Below are 19638 nucleotides of genomic sequence, written 5' to 3' on the forward strand. Positions count from 1 at the left end.
TTGAGGGAAAATGAAATAGTAAGACCTCCCTGCTCTAACAAAGACTGCACCCCAAAGCCTTCTTGTACCATAGTATACATTATTATCTGTATCTTTCCTGTTGGAGATATTTTTTCTTTAGTAATAAAAACAGAGTCAAACATATCTCAATAACATGCATTCAGGAAGGACATGTTTGTTGAGGAGAAAGGTAGGTATTGTTAATAGAGACTTTCTGGAACACACCCTCACATTTACTGATTTCCTACATATATGACTTTTGGATATATTGGACACTGATTTTGAGCATATACAGCCTTCTAGGAAACCTTGACCTTCTCTCCAAGGCATTTCACCTTGAGACACTGTAATTGAGTCTTCAGTGGGCTATCCCATTGGATTGTTAAGCTGTTAATAGTGGAGAATATGACCAGACCTGGAAATAGCAATAACATACTGCACTTCCCTTGCTATGGTGCAATTTCCTTAGCTCAAAGAAATGTTAAGAAATTTACCGGTTGCTATAGACGAGTCAATCAGTAAGTTTTCAGATAACAATTTGGGTAGGAGCATTATATATAACAAAGCAAAATTACATCCCAAATTAAGAGCTATATCAATAAGATCAAAACATTTTCTCAATTACAATGAAAATGTTTTAATGTAATCAACAGGCCACAAAGTATCTGACTTATCAAATCTGTGTCCAGTGTCATGGGTGCAGACCCATTATTTACCTCCGTGTCTTGAGTGTCATTCTGTACTGGTGGACCAGTATGGAGATCCATTGGTATGTGACAGAAACCATCAGTTGTGAAAGTTAGGTCAGCCTAGATTTGGTGAGTGAAATCTAGCCAATGACCCCATGCCACAGCTCTGAATGAATGGTAGCTACTTCATTTCTGACCCTGTTGCATGATGGTAGAGTGAATGGGAAATAACCGATCAGATCATATCTGCAGTGAATGATATGCTTTCCAATTTTCATGAAATGGTTTTTCTTATGAAGTCTTTTTTGGACAAGCAACCACACAGAACACAAATATCTTCCCAATTTTTCACCCTTTCAAACATCTGAGTCCACATACTTCTGTCCAGAATTCCTAGTCACTGACTTTGCAGTCCTCTTCCTTTCAAATCTCTTGTGGTAAGTTAAATAACAGACTGTAGTCCATGAATTGGCACATAATTGCTTCTCTAGCTGTTTTCCCTTCCAAGTAAAATCTATATCTAGGCACATTGCCCAAGGTTTTGCCAAATAAAAGAATGTCTCTTCATCAATATCTTTAAAGGACTTCCCAGAAAGGGACTGCAGTATTGTAGCTGTCCACTTTTGGAAGATATCCACAAGTCTCATTTAGTTAATTTTGCTGAACGTTTAATGCAAAGACTCTTTTAATAGAAGTTCTGACACAATGGAAACAAAACCATCACATAATGCAATCAAGAGAACTGTGGTAATTAAGTTTTCCACAGAAACAGAACCAACTATGCATGCTATTTTATAAGTATGGATATGTTTATGCATTTTTATATATGCCAAGAGGGGTACCTGCAAATGTACATTTGTGTTTACAGAGGGAGAAACAGACAGGGACAGAGAAGGATTGATTGTGAAAATTCTTTGAAAAATTATGAGGGATGGAATGTCCCATGTTCTCAAATTGGGAGGGAGGACAGTGACAAGACTAGAACCAGCAGTATTTGAAGTTGCTGCCTTGATTCTAGTAAACCTGGAGTCAGAATTCTTTGCATTTGTTAAAATCCTAACTTTGTTTGTAAGGCATTTTCCTTATTGGGAAAATTCCTCCCAGGTTATAGAAGATAATTTGCCTTGTCCAGTAGTTATTGATTTAAATGTAATCTTTAATTTATTGACTTAAATTGTAAGCAGATCTAAATGACTGTGACTGAATGATCATACCCACAACAATATGTTCCCTATTATTTGCCAAAACAAGTCAGCACAACTGCTTGTAGTATTCTGAACAAATTCAACTGGTCATACATGTCCACAGTGGTGACAAATAATCAGAGATAACTGCTATAATATCATTTTGGGGTCAGGAAAGTTTTGAGTATATTTCCAGCACCCACCATGTAAGTAATGACAATCTCTTACTCTGGTTTCAGGGATTGTGGGACCTTCTGGCCTCCTTAAGGATGCTAATCAGGGATTTGTCACAGTACAAAGTAATCTTTCTACTATGACTATGTAACTCTGTATGAACACGCCATCACAGTTTACACCATCATTCATGCCTTTTTGTCACCACAAGAGAAGCACAGTTTAATTTTCGTAGACCTACTTATTTTATTTTATGTGTATGAATATGTTACTTGCACATAAGTATTTGCAACACAATTGCTTCTGTTGACTGTGGAGGACAGGAGAAGGCATTGGGTCCCCTAGAACTGGACTTTGAGCATGGCTGTGAGTTGTAATGGGAATGCTGGGAAATAAGCTCAGGTCCCCTACAAGAGTGGAAAGTATGCTGAACCATTGAGCAATCCCTCCAGCTCCATATTTTAATTAACAACTACTCATTTCCTAATATACACTTGCAAATAATCATTAACTGTGAACCAAATAGATATCACATGAACCCATCAAAACTTCTTAGACTCTAATGACATCAAGTGCATTTATTTAACCATTTTAAGGACTCTACCTTCTAAGATGCTGGTTTCATTGGGTCTTCCAAAGTAGTGAAATAAACATCTCTTCTATTTTATTATATCATTACTTCAGTGGAAAAATCTATCAAAAGGTACTTGAAGATTAGTGATTTTCTATTCAAAATGTTATGAAAGATTACTTAAGTGCTTCAATATTCAATTTCCCTATTGTGAATAGCAGAGTATATAATTTATTTCAGAATTTTATTGCATACACTTTGAAGATTGAGATTATTCTATTGGTCCAGACCTTAATGTATCATTATTTCCTGCTGGCATTATTCTTCATATGAGGCCAATACTCTAAGAAGAGCTTAGTCCTACCACTGCTATAGGACAATGGTCTTCTCCCCTGTAAATATTTGTCACTTGTACTGCTTTAATAAAATGCTGATTATACAGTAGACAGGCAGGAAGTACAGGCAGGGCAACCAGAACAGGAGAATTATGTGAGAACGAAATTGTGTCAGTCTGCAGTCGTCACCCAGACACAGAGAAAAAAATGATGAGAAGGCCTCACTGATAAAAGGTACCAAGAGCCATGTGGCTAACACAGACAAAAATTATGGGTTAATGTAAGTTATAAGAGTTAATAAGAAAGCCTGAGCTAATAGGTCAACCAATTTATAATCAATTAGGCCCCCGTGTGTTTCTTTGGGACTGAATGGCTGCAAGACTGGGAAGGACAGAAACCATTGTCAACACGACCACAACTTGATATGCCATGCTGTGTTGACTTTCTTGGGAGGCCTTCCTTTTTCTGAATAAGAAAAGAGTAGAGGATGGGGAAGGAAAATGACGGGAGGTAGAAAAGGGACTCAAAAAGAGGGTGGAGAGAATTGGAGGAGGGGACAAGGGGAAGCTATAGTCAGGATGTAAAGTAAATGAATGAATTTAATTGGTAATTTACTTATAATCTGTTCTAAAATAATACAATAGATATATATTTAAATCAATTAAATAACTAAAGCTAGTACTATTTCTAAATTTCATAATGAAAAGCAATGACTAAAACGATGTCTTACTGGGAAATGATGATAAAGTTGTGGAGATGGATACTGACAATAAAGCAAGGGAAACTATGAAGAAAGAAATCATATAGTTATCTGGAGACTAGAATACTCAATTGAAGTCTAAGTCAATGGTATCAACATTACACATTATTTTTGGTTTACCTTTCCAAAAATTATACTTAATGGCACATTGATGTCTAAAAGAGATTGTGTGAAGCAACATAGAACAAGGTGCCAGTTGACTGTTTAATATCTATTTGGAAAGTTATTCTCAGAGTCGAGAATAAGAAAAATTTAATAAAATGTGAAAAGATGGTAGAAAGAAGACATTTTATAGAGCTTCAAATATAGAGAGAATTAAGATATTATACGTAATCTCTCAGAGGACAGTCTGTTTCTCAGCCCCTACACATTAGATGGAAAGGAATGATTTATTTAGAAACAAAATGTGAAATAGTGTTTTTAACTCATAAATATTGCAATATTGTCTTTATAACATGTGCATGCCTCTTAAAGACTTGTTATGTGTTTTAAACTAACACAATGTATAGCTCTAACACAATAAAACAAAAAAGCTTGTTTCTTCTTTAAATTGTTAAAATGAGTTCTATTGTTTGTGTATGAGTGTTTTGACTGTGCATATATCTGTTAACCATGTGCTTGTCTAGTGACTACACAGCCAGAAGAGGGTTTTGTAGTCCCTTGGATTGGAGACCCGTGCAATTTTTGAGCTATCGTGTCTAGCCTACTAACTTTAGAAGAGCAGCATGTGCTTAATCATTGAGCCATCTCTTCAGCACCAAGAGCCCTTCTTTTAAATAAGTATAACAAATGAAAATGATATAGTATATATGCACACAAAGAGAGAGAAAGACTGAGAGAGACCAACAGGGCAAAAGCAGAGTGAGACTCTCTTTGAGTATCTCAAGTTTGCATTCAACTGACAATCCTGACTAAGCTTTCCAAGTGCTTAGAATTTCAAGCATCTGGTACTACAAGTGAATAAAATAGAATTTCTTAAACCTAATTCAATCCAATAGTTTCATAATATAGTGTACATTAAATTTTCTCTGAATATAATGTAAATAATCATTCCTGAAAGACATTTACCCCATCTCTTTATGTCCTTATTGCAGTCAAGGAACTCAAAATCATCTATGATAATGGAACTATATAGCATTTTCTTATAAACTTAAGGTATCCAGCTGTTCTTAGCAAACTGTACTATTTTACTGTTTTGATTAACAAATATTTACTGATTTTTTAAATTTTTTTTACCATGTCCCTTAACTCTTCTGTGCACTGAAAAAGACAAGAGATGAAAGGAGGTTATTGGTCCTTATGTTCTTCAGCATAAATTTCATCAGGGAGAAGCAATAACCACACTAAAAATGGTTAATAAAACTGGATATTTTCCTACTTTTTTAATCTTATAAAGAAAATATGAAGGATGATTCCACAAATACTAATGTCTATTGAGGGAAATGAGATAATACACATTCATAGAAACAAAGTAATTCACACAGTAAGTTATTTAAAATTACAAAAGGGAATCTCCACCATCAGGAAGAGCAATGTCAGCAGAGAACATTGAGAGAGGAGGGTCGGAAATTGCAGAACCATGGGTGAGCTTATGTGGACATTGGTTCCCCTAAAGGTGCACAGTTTTGTGCACACTCTTGAGTGGAGAGTAGTTCTCTTGTACAATAGAGCTGTAGTTTTCCATCAACTGAGCTGCTTCCCAAAGAGGATAATAGAGACATAAGAGAGAAATGTGACACCTGTGTTGACAAAGGCTTCTACCCTGCCCTGACCCACAGTCATTCAGTCTCAAAAAAAAAAAAAAAAAAACACACAAAAGTCTACATTAATTATACACTGATTGGCCTATTAACTCAGTCTATCCTATTAACTCTATATGATGGCATTTTCCAAAGCTGCAATGTACTTACCTATCACACAAACCCACAACACAAATATGTACACATTTACACATAGGTTTACCACATTGCCTAACTTTCTGATAATATTTGCTTTATAGAGAGAAGAACTTTCAATTATATAATGTTACATTTTGATGTTTCAAAAATACACTATGTTGTATTATATTGTATTTATCAAAGTTATAACTCTTAATAAAATTGCCATGCTTGCATTTTATTTTAATAAACACCCAATTTTAAAATAAAATGCCTACATGCCTACTTTAGTGTTTATATTTTGAAATCTGTAAATCAGTACTTTTTCCACCAAAACTGCTTGGGAATCACAAAGGCAACAAGTGATCATGTTCTTCATGTATCTTTCCTCCACTTCTGTGAGACAGAATGGGAGAAGAGTAATGGCTTAGGATGCTGTGAGTTGGAAGGGTAGAATTGTGATCATGCTGGCTGTCCCACAGTTAAAAAGGATGCCACTAATTACAAGCTTCAAATGAACCAGCTGTGTTTGACTAAAGCTACACAAAAGAGTCTTGTTCCTTTAGAACTGTACAGAGTAAGAAAAGGAGAAAAATAAAAGGAAAGAAATTTTGTAGAGTTGGATAAAAATTTGACTGCAAAAATATTTATTGAATAGTCAATATATTCATTATTTACCGAATATTCAATATATTTATTGAAGTTAGTTTGCTTAGTATTTATGCATATATAAGTGTGTGTGTAGCAAGGAATCTTGACACAATTTAAATCTCAGTCAATACATTGTTAAATGAGAAATTTAAACTTTTCCTTGATTTCTTCATCCAAAATGGACTTATTAGTATCTGTTTTGTCTAGGTCACCAAGCACCCAGAGAAATTTTGTGTATAAATACATGAAGATATTTCTCTGGAAGTGAAAATTTGCATGCTTAGATGATTACTTCTTGCCATAAGGGTAACTTGAGTCCTAGGTTTCAAGAATCTCAGTTGTCTCTAGTATTAAAGGGGGATATATGCCTTACAGGATTTTGTGAATATTTGGAAGGTAAAATCACATGTTGTCTATTATGGTTGTGTACAAAGTGAGAAAGCAATAAATTATGAACTTATCATTAAGGCCATCATTTAAAATTCATGTGCAAATGAATTTTTGAATAAAATCAAATATCAAATATACCAGGTCAGTATTAATCCAAATAAACAAAAGGAAAGCTAGAGATAACTTCAGATCTTATGAATTGTTTGGATGCAGAGAATTTGTATGTTTGCTTTCTTCCTCATTCATATAATAGATTTAAAAGTTTTTTAAGAAATCGCTGTTAAGAAAAATATAGGATATTATAGAAAAAATCTCTAGTTATGATGCAGCTTGCTAACTCTTATTTGAAGTGGTCCTTAAATTCATCTATGTCCACATGAAAATTTTTATTTTGATGCTTAAGACTGTACATAATCTGAGAAGGAAACAGAATTAGTAAAATCTGAATTGATGATGAAGATTTAATGGAATTTTCTTTGACTCTCTAATGGATATCTTTTTTTCATTCTTTCTTTTTCTTTGTTTTTATCAAGACATGGTCTCTGCTCCCATATCCACCCTTCCTCCATCCCACCAGCTGGACTGGGAGTGATGGAGAATGTGATCAAACTGAACACTTTGAATGTGGCTGCCAATGAAGGCTGACTGAGAAGCCAAGGACAATGGCACTGGGTTTTGATTCTACTACATGGACTGACTTTGTGGGAGCCTGGTTTGTTCAGATGCTCACCTTTATAGACCTGAATGTAGTGGGGAGGACCTTGGACTTCCCACGGAACAGGGAACTCTGACTGCTCTTAGGAGTAGACAGGGAGAGGAAGGTGGGGAGGGGGAGGGAAAAGGGAGGCGGGGAGGAGGTGGAAATTTTTAATAAATAGATAAATAAATAAATGAAAAAAAAAAGACATGGTCTCTCTATAGTTTTGGAGACTGTCCTAGAATTAGCTCTTGTAGACCAAGCTGTCATCAAACACACAGAGATCTGTATGCCTCTACCTCCCGAATGCTGGGATTTAAGGAATGTACCACCTCTGCCCAGCTACTCTCTAATGGATTTCTAAATATTTCTCATTGGAAAATATTTTTATTAAAAATAATCTCCCTCTAGAACTTTATTGTCAAAATTGAACATAGTAGCAAAGAAAATATATCTTCTGATTAGTGACATCCACTTTTTGTTTTTGCTTTATTTTTGTTTTTTTCAAAAAAACATCTGCTTGTAGTTAAGTTGTTCTAGAACCCTCTAACCTGAAGTTGAAGCTGTCTCCCACAGCCACCCACGTGCTGAGCTCACAAACATGAGTTACCATGGCAGAGTCCAACAATACCTACTTTAGAAGGTGATGAATCAAAGTTATTTTTTTTGTTTATTTTTGAAATAAAGATTCCAAATTTTCCTTTATTTCTGAACTTTGTTATGTTTGCTTATCTTATATTAGAAAGTTGTCAAATTTATACTAATAGGAATTTATTTCCATCTTAGTGAAATACAATTATTACACATCAAGAAATATGTCTATTCTGAATTTACCGTTTAAAAAACTAGAAGAGAGTTCTTCAACTCAGTGTCATCGTTTCTCTTTTCTCTCATGTCTTTAGACTGAGATACATAAGTGTTTTTTTCTTTGTCTTCATCCATTAGATACTTGGCTCTCTAGTGGGAAATAATTGCTTTTATTGCAGAGGAACACTGATGACACAACCAACTTTCCCTTTGGACAGATGATGGCTGGTGACATACCTGTGTCAATGTCAAGTTTGCTCACCCCAGAGATTGATGAAATACCAGCTATACAGTGATATAATAAAGACCCTCATATAGCTGCTAGGAAAAGTCAAAGCACTTTCCAGCACCAACAAAAAATTGATCAAGTTGTGTAAATTGTTCTTCAGCTATATGCACAGACAGGATCCTAGACTCTTTGCTCCTACAGAAGTGAATATTCTTATTCAAGTGTCAAATAATAACAAGATACCTAAGCCAGTATAACTAGCATATGTGTCTAGACATTTCGAATGTGCAATCCTCCTGTGCTTTGGACATCCTTGCTGTGTTGTTCCTGTGGACTTCTGTCCCCTGTCTAGTTTTCTACTTTGGGAAATGAAATCTTCACATTCTTCGTTCCTTTCAACACTTATCACTCTATTTCCCCTAGTGACCCACTACTCTAGCTTAAAATCAGTTGTCATGGGGCAGGTGGAGTTTAATGTTTACTTCAGCCAGAGTTAAAAATATCATGGAAAGTCATTTCTTTGATGAATTTTAGAAAAAAAAAAACTTTAACTATCAGAGTGGAAAAATGAGGTAAATAATTTTCTCAGTTGTCACATTCGACATCCAGTCCCATACTTCACTGAAATTTAGCCATTGACTTTTTTTTGTTTACATCTGTAGCAACTTTGTCTTCTCAGGAGGAGTAGGCATTTTATTTGACTTTGTATCCTGAGTGCTCAGCACTGTGATTGGCACACACAGAATGTCTAGAATGTTAGAATGTTTGCTGAGAGAACTTGGGTTTAGTAAGTGATGCCTAGTGTCAAACAACAGGAGAAACTGAGACATTTAATGGGGTAAAACCTTACAAAATGCCATGTTTTCTTTGCTTTTATTCTATTCATGTCTAGCAATATATGGTAGGTGAATTCAACCTTCACATGTCTCAAAAAAAAAAAAAAAACAAAGTAAGTAAATTATTGCCAGGTCATAAACACACAATCCCAAGATACTCAATACAACTGTATGCTATATAGGCAAAAGGAAACACAAAAATGACAGCTTGTTTAGTGATAATGCAAAATATCAACGAATTGGATTGAAGACTTACCTTTGCCAAACCAACTGGATGAAGTATTCTTTAAAAAATATGGGGTAATTGAACTTGATTCCATACAATATAAACAATGATTAACTAAAGATTTAAATGCAATCTCAAAAACTTAATTAAAAATACAGTTTTGGAGTTTCATATTTAATACATATATATATATATATATTCTAATCAAATGTTTTATTTCCAGTAAATAATGTATATAAATTCATACAGATATAAAATAAAACCTTTTATTATTCTATTTCTGTAAGCTTTTGTACATGTGAGTTTTAATTACACTATTTTTCTTTGTATAAAGATCTGCAAAGGTTATCTTATAAAATATCTATTTATACAAAAGAATACACCCACAGAATTATCATTTTCAGATGTTCAATATTCCTAATGGTTCTACTGTTGTACAAGGCTATATATATGCACAGGTTGGAGAGTGTATGCCTTTGTGTGCTGAGAGAAAAACAATATATTGTGGCTTCCATGCTTCTTTCGCATTTTACCTAAAGGCAAATCACAACAAAGTTAAAATAAAACTGCACCATAATTCAATGCATATTCATCAAAAACTATTTTAAACAAGTGTTGTTAATGCTGAGAAATGATAAAGAATTATAAAATACAAGACTAGAAAGGTAAGTTTGTCTCCCAACTGTAGATAATAAATGTTTCAAAAACAGAGAAATAGAAAGACTTTGTTTCTATCAATACAAAATATAGGATACATGAAATTGGTCATTAGAAGAGCTGGTTATCAGGCAGTGTAATGTGTAAAGCACTGAAACAAAATATTTTTATAATCAGTTTATTTTTTTATTTTTAGAAATTCCTGTGCCACATGCATCAACGGTGTAGTAGGAGTTACTGAAAAGGTTTCGAAAATATGTAGAAGGAGTTAGCTATTCACAAGTTAGAGATTAGTTTTGGCTTCAAAAAGGATCTTTACATTGGATAATAACAAGGTGCCACCCTTGAATAAAAAGACTTAATGAATGTTGACATCCAAATTATTCTGTAAATGAATTAAATGACATTTAAAATAGTACTTAATATTATTTAGATTGTGTTTGTATTTCTAAACTCTTCTTGAGCCACAACAAATACTATAGAAAATAAGTGAAATCCATTGTGATGGAAAAAAGGTAAATTATGTAAAAGCTAAATAGAATAACTCCTAGGGAGAGAAAAGGGAAGGAAGGGCAAGAGAGAAAGAGAGAGGGAGGGGGAGACAGAGAAAGAGAGACCATCACAGAGAAAATATCAGTTCAAAATTGTGTGTTCAAAAAAATCCTTTTTTGGAAATGAAACCTGTGTTTGCCCCACTTTACAATATATTACTTTTATTTATCCTTCAAAAGCTCCTAATGATCAATGTCGGAAGGGGCCGCTTGTTAGTTCCCGGTTGCCTGGCTAGCTTGGACCCAAACTATTCACAAAGAAACTGTATTAATTAAATCACTGTTTGTCTCATTATTTCTACCTTCTTATTGGCGAACTCATATTAATTTAATCCATTTCTATTAATCTGTATATCGCCAGCTGGCTGTGGCTTATGGCAAAGTTCACAGCATCCGTCTCTGGCGGCTCCATGGCTTCTTTCTAACTCAGCCTTTCTCTGCCCATGCTATAGGCCAAGCCAGTTTCTTTATTCATTAACCAATAAATGCAACAGATAGACAGAAGGACCTCCTAAATCAGCTCAGAGTTAAGCTTCATAGTTTCATTTTCTAAAAATAGCATGCTTTTGTTTAAAAAAAAAGTTCTTTCAATGAGTCAAACTAAATTATCTAGTTTATCTCTCTCTCTCTCTCTTTCTCTCTCTCTCTCTCTCTCTCTCTCTCTCTCTCTCTAAATATGTGGTACTTTAGTAGGATCCGTGGAAGTAAAAGAGTAGGAAATGGAAATGGAATATTATTTTCTGAGAGAAATTGTAATGATTTCTAATGTCAATATATTTTCCACTAAAAGGGAACATTTACTCTATTTTATTTTTGATATCTATATGCATAAGGAAATTAAAATACTTTTACCAAAATGTATTTTTTGTATTAAACCCTGTTGTAGATTAGCAATTGGTTCTTCATACCTTAAAAACATTGATTTAATCTTCAGAATTCTGCTGAGAACTTAGTCGAGTAGAAATCATTGATATACAGGGTAATGTTAAGGAAACAGGTGAACTAAGGGAAATAAAAAGCTGTTGCAGGGTCTGGTTGGGGCCGGAGGGTGTCAGGCCTGTGTGCGCATGCTCTCAGTGGACTCTCGGCTCGGAGCAGACCGCTGGCATCCCTTGAGCCTTCTGGAAGTGGTTCCTGGAAAATAGAACTTAATTTTGTGGACCGCAGTGTAATCCTCCTGGACAAGGCTGCTATGGCAAGGCTTGTATTTATTCTGCAAAAGATGGAGAACCTGCTGAGATTAAGATCATCAAGAAAGCATACAAGAAGGCCTTTTTGTTTGTCAATAAAGGGCTGAACACGGATGAGCTAGGACAGAAGGAAGAAGCAAAGAACTACTACAAGCAAGGAATAGGACACCTGCTTAGGGGCATCAGTGCGCGGCAGCAGAGCCAGGGTGCACAGGCCCTGAATGGGAGTCTGCGAGACATATGCAACAGAAGATGAAAGAAACACTTCAGAATGTCCGCACCAGGCTAGAGATCCTAGAGAAGGGCTTTGCCACATCTCTAAGGAATGACCTTCAGGATGTGTCCAAGTTAAACCCAGAGTTACCTCCTAAAGATACGTGCAAGAAGTCCCCCAGAGCCAGATTCCATTAGTTCAGCAGCCCCCCAGCCTGCTGAAGTAGATGGGAGGGATTGTCTCTGTTGCAGGTGCCACAGGTGACAGGCCAAGTGCTGCACCTTCTGCTGGGCCCTTCTGTCCCGCTTCGCCCTGCTGTCCCACTGAAGCACCCCCAGTCTACACCCCCAGTCTCCTGAGGGTCACTGCACACTTTCCTACGGAACAGACTCCGGGGAGATCTCCTCGGTGGGAGAAGACTTCTATAGGAACTGTTCCCAGTCTCCCCATCTCAAGTCCTTAGGTCTCGAGGCAGAGGAGCTGATTTTGATACCAAACGGAGTGCAGATCTTTTTTGTGAATCCTGCAAAAGAAGTTAGTGCTCCGTCATACCCTGGGTACCTGCACATCGTGAGAATCTTGGATAATTCTCTGGATATGGTTCTCAACTGCCCTCCTGGGTTTCTCCAGGTGTGTGACGGGTTGTACCCTCTAGTTCTGACAGGTCGCCAGTTCTGAAGTGCACCGCGGGAGACCACGTGTTTCCAGACACCATTACAAGCCGCAGGGTGCTTCGTAGGGGTCGTTCTATCATCTGAGTTCCCAGAAGAAGACAGAGCTATTTGAGGATCTGTTGAGGCAGATGTCTGACCTTCGGCTCCAGGAAAACTGGAATAGAACAGAAGGAGAAGATGAATTCCAGACCCCTGGGAGAGCAAGTCACCCCTCTGAGCCACGGAAAGAAGGTTCTGGCACCAATATCAGGCAGTAGGGTTCTTCAGAGTCTTTAACAGACCAAGGCAGCAAGGATGCATGCCATAAAGGAAAGCCTGGGAAGAAGACTAAAGATAATTCAAGTGAAAAAGTTAATTTGAGTCAGATTGTGCCCTATGAGCCAAGTTCAGAAGAAAATTGAAAGAACTACCTGAATGGAGCGAGAAAGTGGCCCACAACATTCTGTCAGGTGATTCCTAGGTGAGCTGGGTCAAAGGTGCTGAATTTACTGGCAAAGCAATCCAAAAAAAGAGCTTCTAAACTCCAAGAGCCCATTCAACCAGAGGAAAAAACGGTGGAAGTGAGTCCAGCTGTCACTAGGGGCCTCTGCATAGCAAAGCAGGCAACTGGAGGAGCAGCGAAAGTCAGCCAGTTCCTGGTTGATGGCGTCTATACAGTAGCAAATTACATTGGCAAAGAGCTCGCTCCGCATGTCAAGAAGGATGGAAGCAAATTCGTTCCAGAATCTCTTATGACAGACAAAGATGGGAAGTCCACTCTGGTTTGGTGCCATGGTTGTGGCAGCGAGTACTGTTCAAGGATTTTCAACTGTCTGGCAGGGTTTGAAGTGTGAGGCTAAACGCATCGTCAGTAACGTGTCTGCAGAAAATGTACAAACCGATAAAAGTATGGGCACAGTGCAGGAGAAGCTACACACAACGAGGTGAACTCCGCTATCTATGTTGGCCTCACTGCCTACAATATTGACAGCATCGGCATCAAAGCAATGGTGAAGAGAACGGCAAAGCAGATGGGACACACACTCCTTGAGGACTACCAGATCGTTAACAGCTCTCAGAAGGAAAGCCAGGGAGGTGCAAGCACAGATGTGAGAGGAAACAGAGAAAAGCAGACGGAGGAAGTGGAGAAAGGAGCAAAGAAGAAAGATAAGTAACAGGAGTTGGGGGAGTGGCCTACACCAAAGCCTTAACAGGTGAAGGAGTGTGAGAGACAGCAGATGTGGATTCTCAACACAAGGAGCAGTGTTTCCTGTGTATTCATTCCTACGATAGACTGTCAGAAGTTTGGGGCATGTATCCACTCACAAGAAAAATAATCAGTATTCTTACATATATGGCCTCTAGAAATATGCAGTTTATCGTCTCAGTGAGTTTATTTTCCCTTAAATGTGGCTCAAATATTTTTGCAGTTGAAATAAAGCTTTAAAAAAAGTTATTGCATTTCTGTCCTGCCCAACTGGGTCACCATTCCCAGTTACATGACTGCAGAGTTCACTTCCACGGTAGTGGTTCCAGGAACACCTTATACCGCACTTTAATTAAGTTCGGTTGAGACAATCAAATCAATGTTGTCTTGGCAGCATCATGAGCAATAGATCATGCTCCTGCATACTCACTTTCACTGCTAGATCCTCACACATACACTTTAGAAGTCAGTGTTTGCAGTCTGGATGACACTTGCTTCACGAGGTCTCTCTGTCTCTTTCAGAACCATGGTCAGCAGGTAGAAAGCAGACGCTGCATTGAAATTCCAAGGATCTGAAATGACCTCTGCCAGAGTTCTTCTGCCATGAAATATGTATTATTCGTAATGTTCAAACTCCTAAAACCTCAAGGACTTTGACTTCATTTTATACTAGTAGATTTATGTCAGTATAATAGGTTTGGCTGTTATTCATTTTCATAATACAAGAACAAAATTAATCACGTGGTTTTTGTGAAGAAATAAGTCTATATTTTAAGGTATCTAAACGTATGTCCAAATTGTCTCCTGTAATAGCTACTGAAACCTCTTTATGTTGTATTCTAATGATATTGAATTGAGCTATTGTTTCTTCTTTTTAAAATAAATTTAATAATCTGTCCACAAACATGCATGCTCAAAGAGAGAAGGATGGACTGACATTTCAGAATCTCAGCTCTTAATGCTCTACCTCTGGTTCAAAGCTTTGATCAATTATACAACAGCAACCTTGGAGATCAAAGAATCCCTAACTGCTAGTGAGCAAATACAGGGAAGCGAATAACAGTGTGTGAAACCCATCTGCAATATCGTGCTACAGACGGAAGAATAAGATCATGGAGCCAAAAAGTTTATTTTTATTTTGTTCTTATACAAAGTAATACCAATTAATGAAGGTGATATTATTTTACCAAAGATTAACAGAAAAACATTTTAAATCAATTATGATATTAATTCTTACTGCCTTTCATAATTTAGAGACAAAAATCAGTATGTCATACTATCTATAGATTTTCAGAGTTTATTTTTTTTTCATATGTGCTGGTTATAAGATCAATTAAAAATCATGTATGATTATTTTTATGGATAAACTACAAAGACAAGATATTTTGTACAATACATAAAGAATCACTTTCAGGTGGGCCATTATAGCCATGGGTGTGGATTATTTAGAAATATGTATGAATATATAAATACAAATTTATATGCAATAACAATTAAGAGGAAAGAGGTCATAAATTTGAAAAAGAGGCAAGGATACATGACAGGATTCAAAGGGTTGAAAATGAAGGGAGATAATTTGTAATTAACTTACATTATCAAAAATAAACAATAAAATGTATAGACAATATAAAGGACTTAAAAATGTTGTTTGTTAATAAAAATATTTTCAATGGGTTTCTTTGAAAGAGGAAAACAAATGAATTTATGAGGAATGGAAGGGAACAAAACAGGGAAGAAACCTAATAAACAACAGATCATATATATATGTGTGTGTATATATACATATATATGTATATATACACATACATAAAACTTCTTAAGCAAAAAAATATTTTTATAAACTGATAAATATATGAGAACATATTTTACCTAATTTATTCTAAGAAGTACCTCATGTAGAACATTTGATAAAAAAATTAGCACCTTCAGATGTGTCTAACCTCTCTTTTCGTGACTATTGTGTTACTCCAGAACATTTTTTAACAAATATAGTATTAGTAATGCTTAAATGGTTCTTGAATACATTTTACCTTGTTCTATCATGCAATGTTTTTATTGAATTAACAGTTAAAAATATATTTATATATTTACATCTTCTGTTACATTCTGTTCATTGCATTTAAAAAAAACAACCTACCTATGAGCAGATTATCTGATTTTTTTTTTTGAGTGTTTATCCTCTAGTGAAACTTTTGATGGGGATTCCACAGGCAATCCCCTGCACTTCTGAGTAAGTACCAAACTCTCTGGTGAAATTTAAAAGGACGCTGGTAGAATAAAACAAATGAGGAGAAGAAACAAGGTATTCTCTGATACTACAGACTGATAGTGACATATTCAATTGCTAGAAAAGTAGTATTGAAAACTAATGTTCATCAAAACAAACACATGATGGTGGTTGTGCAGAACGAAACTGAAGAAAATGAATGAAAAGTTAAAGCAGGGATAGATAACATGATTAATTTTGAGGTGTTGATGACTCTACCTGTTATTCCTTTTGGTCTCTGGTCCCTTTAAGGGGTAAGCCACGCCCACTCCCAGCCACTTCTGACCTCTCCGTAGCCATCTTAACCCCTTCCTTCTGTCCCCTCTTTTGGTGTGTGCACACGTGTCTCCATGTCTCTCTGCCTCTTACTTAATAAATGTTCATCTTTATATTCAGTCTTATGTTTATTTACTATGTCCTGTAAGTCTTTTATCTGCCACCTGGTCACCCACCCGCCTGACTTTCCCGCCTGCATGACTGGTACCAGCCTGTCCAGGATGTGCTCCCACCAGCTATATGTTTGTACAGAGCAGAAGATAAAAAGAAGGAAAGAAGGTGAAATGGAGGAAGGCAGAAAAAGAATAAGTGAAAAAGAAACAAAGGAGAGAGAGAGAGAATTAATGATTTAAAACAAGCACTCTTATATACTCTATCACTGTGTCTTCTTACTTACTCATTAAGAACTTCGTTTTGATAAAGGTAACAAGGTCTTTATCAGTATTCTTAATTCTAAGAAACAAACAGCTAAGTAAAATCAATATCTCTGATAAAAATTAGAAGTGGGATTGGAAAGAGGAGGTAAGGAGAGTGAGTCTTCGTGCAGGCAAGATTTGTCTTGCATGCCAACACTCATAGACACAATGATCTTTAGCCAATATATCTTGCCAAGGTCCAGACAATAAAAGAGTCTATAAATGATTAATATAAGTTACTTTTTAAAATATTTATTTACTTGTAAATATAAGTTTCTGTACCACCAAGTCCCACAGCCATTCAGTCGCATATAAACACACAGAGGGTTATACTAATAATAAACTGATTGACATATTGCTCATGCTAACTATCTCTTGCAACTTAAATTAATCCATAATTCTCATCTACATTTAGCCATAAGGCTTAATATCTTTTCTCACTAGGGCATTCCCAGATGACTGTGACACCGCCTTTCTTCCTCTCAAAATCCTCCTTGTCTGGTGGTTCCACCTCTATTTTCTGCTGGATATTTTCCAAGTAAACTTTTTATTAAATCTATATGAGGGACAAATCATTACAGTGTACAAGAGTATTTATCCCACAGCACCTCCCCTTTCTTTCTTTTCAAAACAAACCCTGAATCTGTTCTCTTTTGTTTTGCATTTTTTCCTGACCATTATCCATAACAACTTGTAACCAACACACTAAACAAAAACAAGCATCCACAATCCATATTTTGGGGATGAGGGTGTAGTTTTCTATGCTACTTCATGCTGGTTGGAGGTCCTAATAATCTAATGGGAACCCAAAGAAAATTGAGGTTTATAGTCAAGTCCTGTCTGGAGTATTCTGTGAGGCAGGATCATCTCAGCAAGTAGTCTTGACGCTATTCTGGATGTAGAATTAAGAGCAAATCTCAACAGAGGACCTCTAAAATTTTGGATCATCTGGGCCATCTGCTCCTATTGGATATTTTTGAGAGGGTCCTCCTCCATCAAACCTTATTTTTATTAACATAGAATGAATCCCTAGCCTCTCATCTCTTGTGGAAATAGAAATAGAACCTTTTTCTCAAAAGCTTATTTATTTACTTGTACTCAAGTCGTTTTAAAAATGTATAGGTTGGATGAATTCAGAAGCATTTGTAATGAAATGTTTTTTAGTAGCTGTTGCTCCTTCCTCAGCAGTCAAACAATTCAAATAAAGCAAAATAACTTACAGTATTCAGATTGTCTGTGTATTTTCCATCTTTATATAACTTTTTAAAAAATCTATTTATTTTATTTTTATTTTTTAATTTTTGGTTTTTTGAGACTGGGTTTCTCTGCATTTCTTTGACTGTCCTGAAACTCAATCTGTAGAGCATATCGGCCCAAAACTCACAGAGATCTGCCTGCCTCTGCCTCCTAAATGCTGGGATTAAAGGATTTACACCACAACCAACTATTCTATTTCTTTTTTAAAGGACTTTTTCTATCCTTTGTCTTAGCTTTCCAAAGTCTACATTATTTTAAAATATACTGTAAACAATTTAGATGATTTTTTTTTCTGAATCTCTCTTTACTCTATAACTATATCTTTGTCTGATCACATGAGTCTTTAATCTGCTAAGCAATAAGGCTAAAGTTGAGAGTCTAACTTTATGGTTGATTTACATACAGTAAGGAGCCAAATTTCTTGTCACAACCCTGTGAAGATTATAGATCCGAGCCACAACCAAGAAACCTGATTCTGGATGCTCAGAAACATAATTTTAGAGTTTGGTAGTAGATCCTTTAAAAAGAGCTGCAAGGTTTTGCTGCTAACATTGTCAGGACATCTCCCTTAAAAGGGCCATGTCTCTACTCAATGCCAACAAATAAGAGTCTACTGAAGAAAAGGCAGTTACCAAAAAGCTGTTCTTGTTTGTCTAGAATTTTTTTTAAGCTTTCTCAGGATTTAGGTTGAAATTCTTGCCAAACCTTTGGGTACCATTTGTTGACAGTAGTTTATGTCCCATCCAGTCTCATGATAATTCAGTCCCAAATAAACACAGAGAGGTTTATATTAATTATAAGCTGTTTGGAGTACTGCTCAGACTAATTACTAACTAGCTCTTACTTTAATGAACCCATAATTTTTATCTATGCTTAGCCTTGTGACTTGATACCTTTTCCCAGTAAGGCATTCTCATCTTGCTTCCTCTGCTTCTGGATGATGACTGTGTCTCTGTCTTTTTTTTTTTTTCAGAATTCTCCTAGTGTGGTTGTCCCATCTGTACTTCCTACCTGACTGTTGCCAAATCAGCATATTATTAAAGCAATACAAGTGACAAATCATTACAGTGTACAAGAGCATTATCCCACAGCCAGCAGGTATTTGTTTGTTTGTTTAATGTGTGCTTCTGTGTTGTAACCACTGCATGATACCTTCAACTTTAATAGTTGAGGAAGTCATAATTTTGTACAGTGTCAGCCCAGTCTTTTGAGAACTGCAGGAGACCAGTGTGCTCATTTACTTGGAGGTCTCCAGAATCTTTTTGGAGCAGCTATGTGGCAGCCAGACACAATTTGAAAAAAGGAGTAAGCACCTTTAAAGAGCATAGAGTTCACCATGAACAGTACACTTGACAGCACTTCTGGTCAAAGTATTCTGTTTCTTAGCATGGTTTATCAGGTTTGGTGGCTGGCTCTGCCCATTCCTTTTATGTTATTAAAAAAATTATATAGTAATTTTGATCATCATTTTCCATCTCTTAGAGCCTCCAAGTTCCTCTCTAAATAACTATCAGAAAGTGATTAT

General features: G+C 36.2%; 1 pseudogene; it reads left to right on the forward strand.

Moving 5' to 3' along the window:
- The window catches only part of LOC125413938 (spartin pseudogene), a 53147-nt pseudogene extending 39281 nt beyond the window's left edge, over window positions 1–13866 (forward strand).
- Window positions 13867–19638: the final 5772 nt, after the last annotated feature.

This window comes from Myodes glareolus, chromosome 23, assembly GCF_982192425.1.
Source record: "Myodes glareolus chromosome 23, mMyoGla1.1, whole genome shotgun sequence".
Classification (NCBI taxonomy): domain Eukaryota; kingdom Metazoa; phylum Chordata; class Mammalia; order Rodentia; family Cricetidae; genus Myodes; species Myodes glareolus.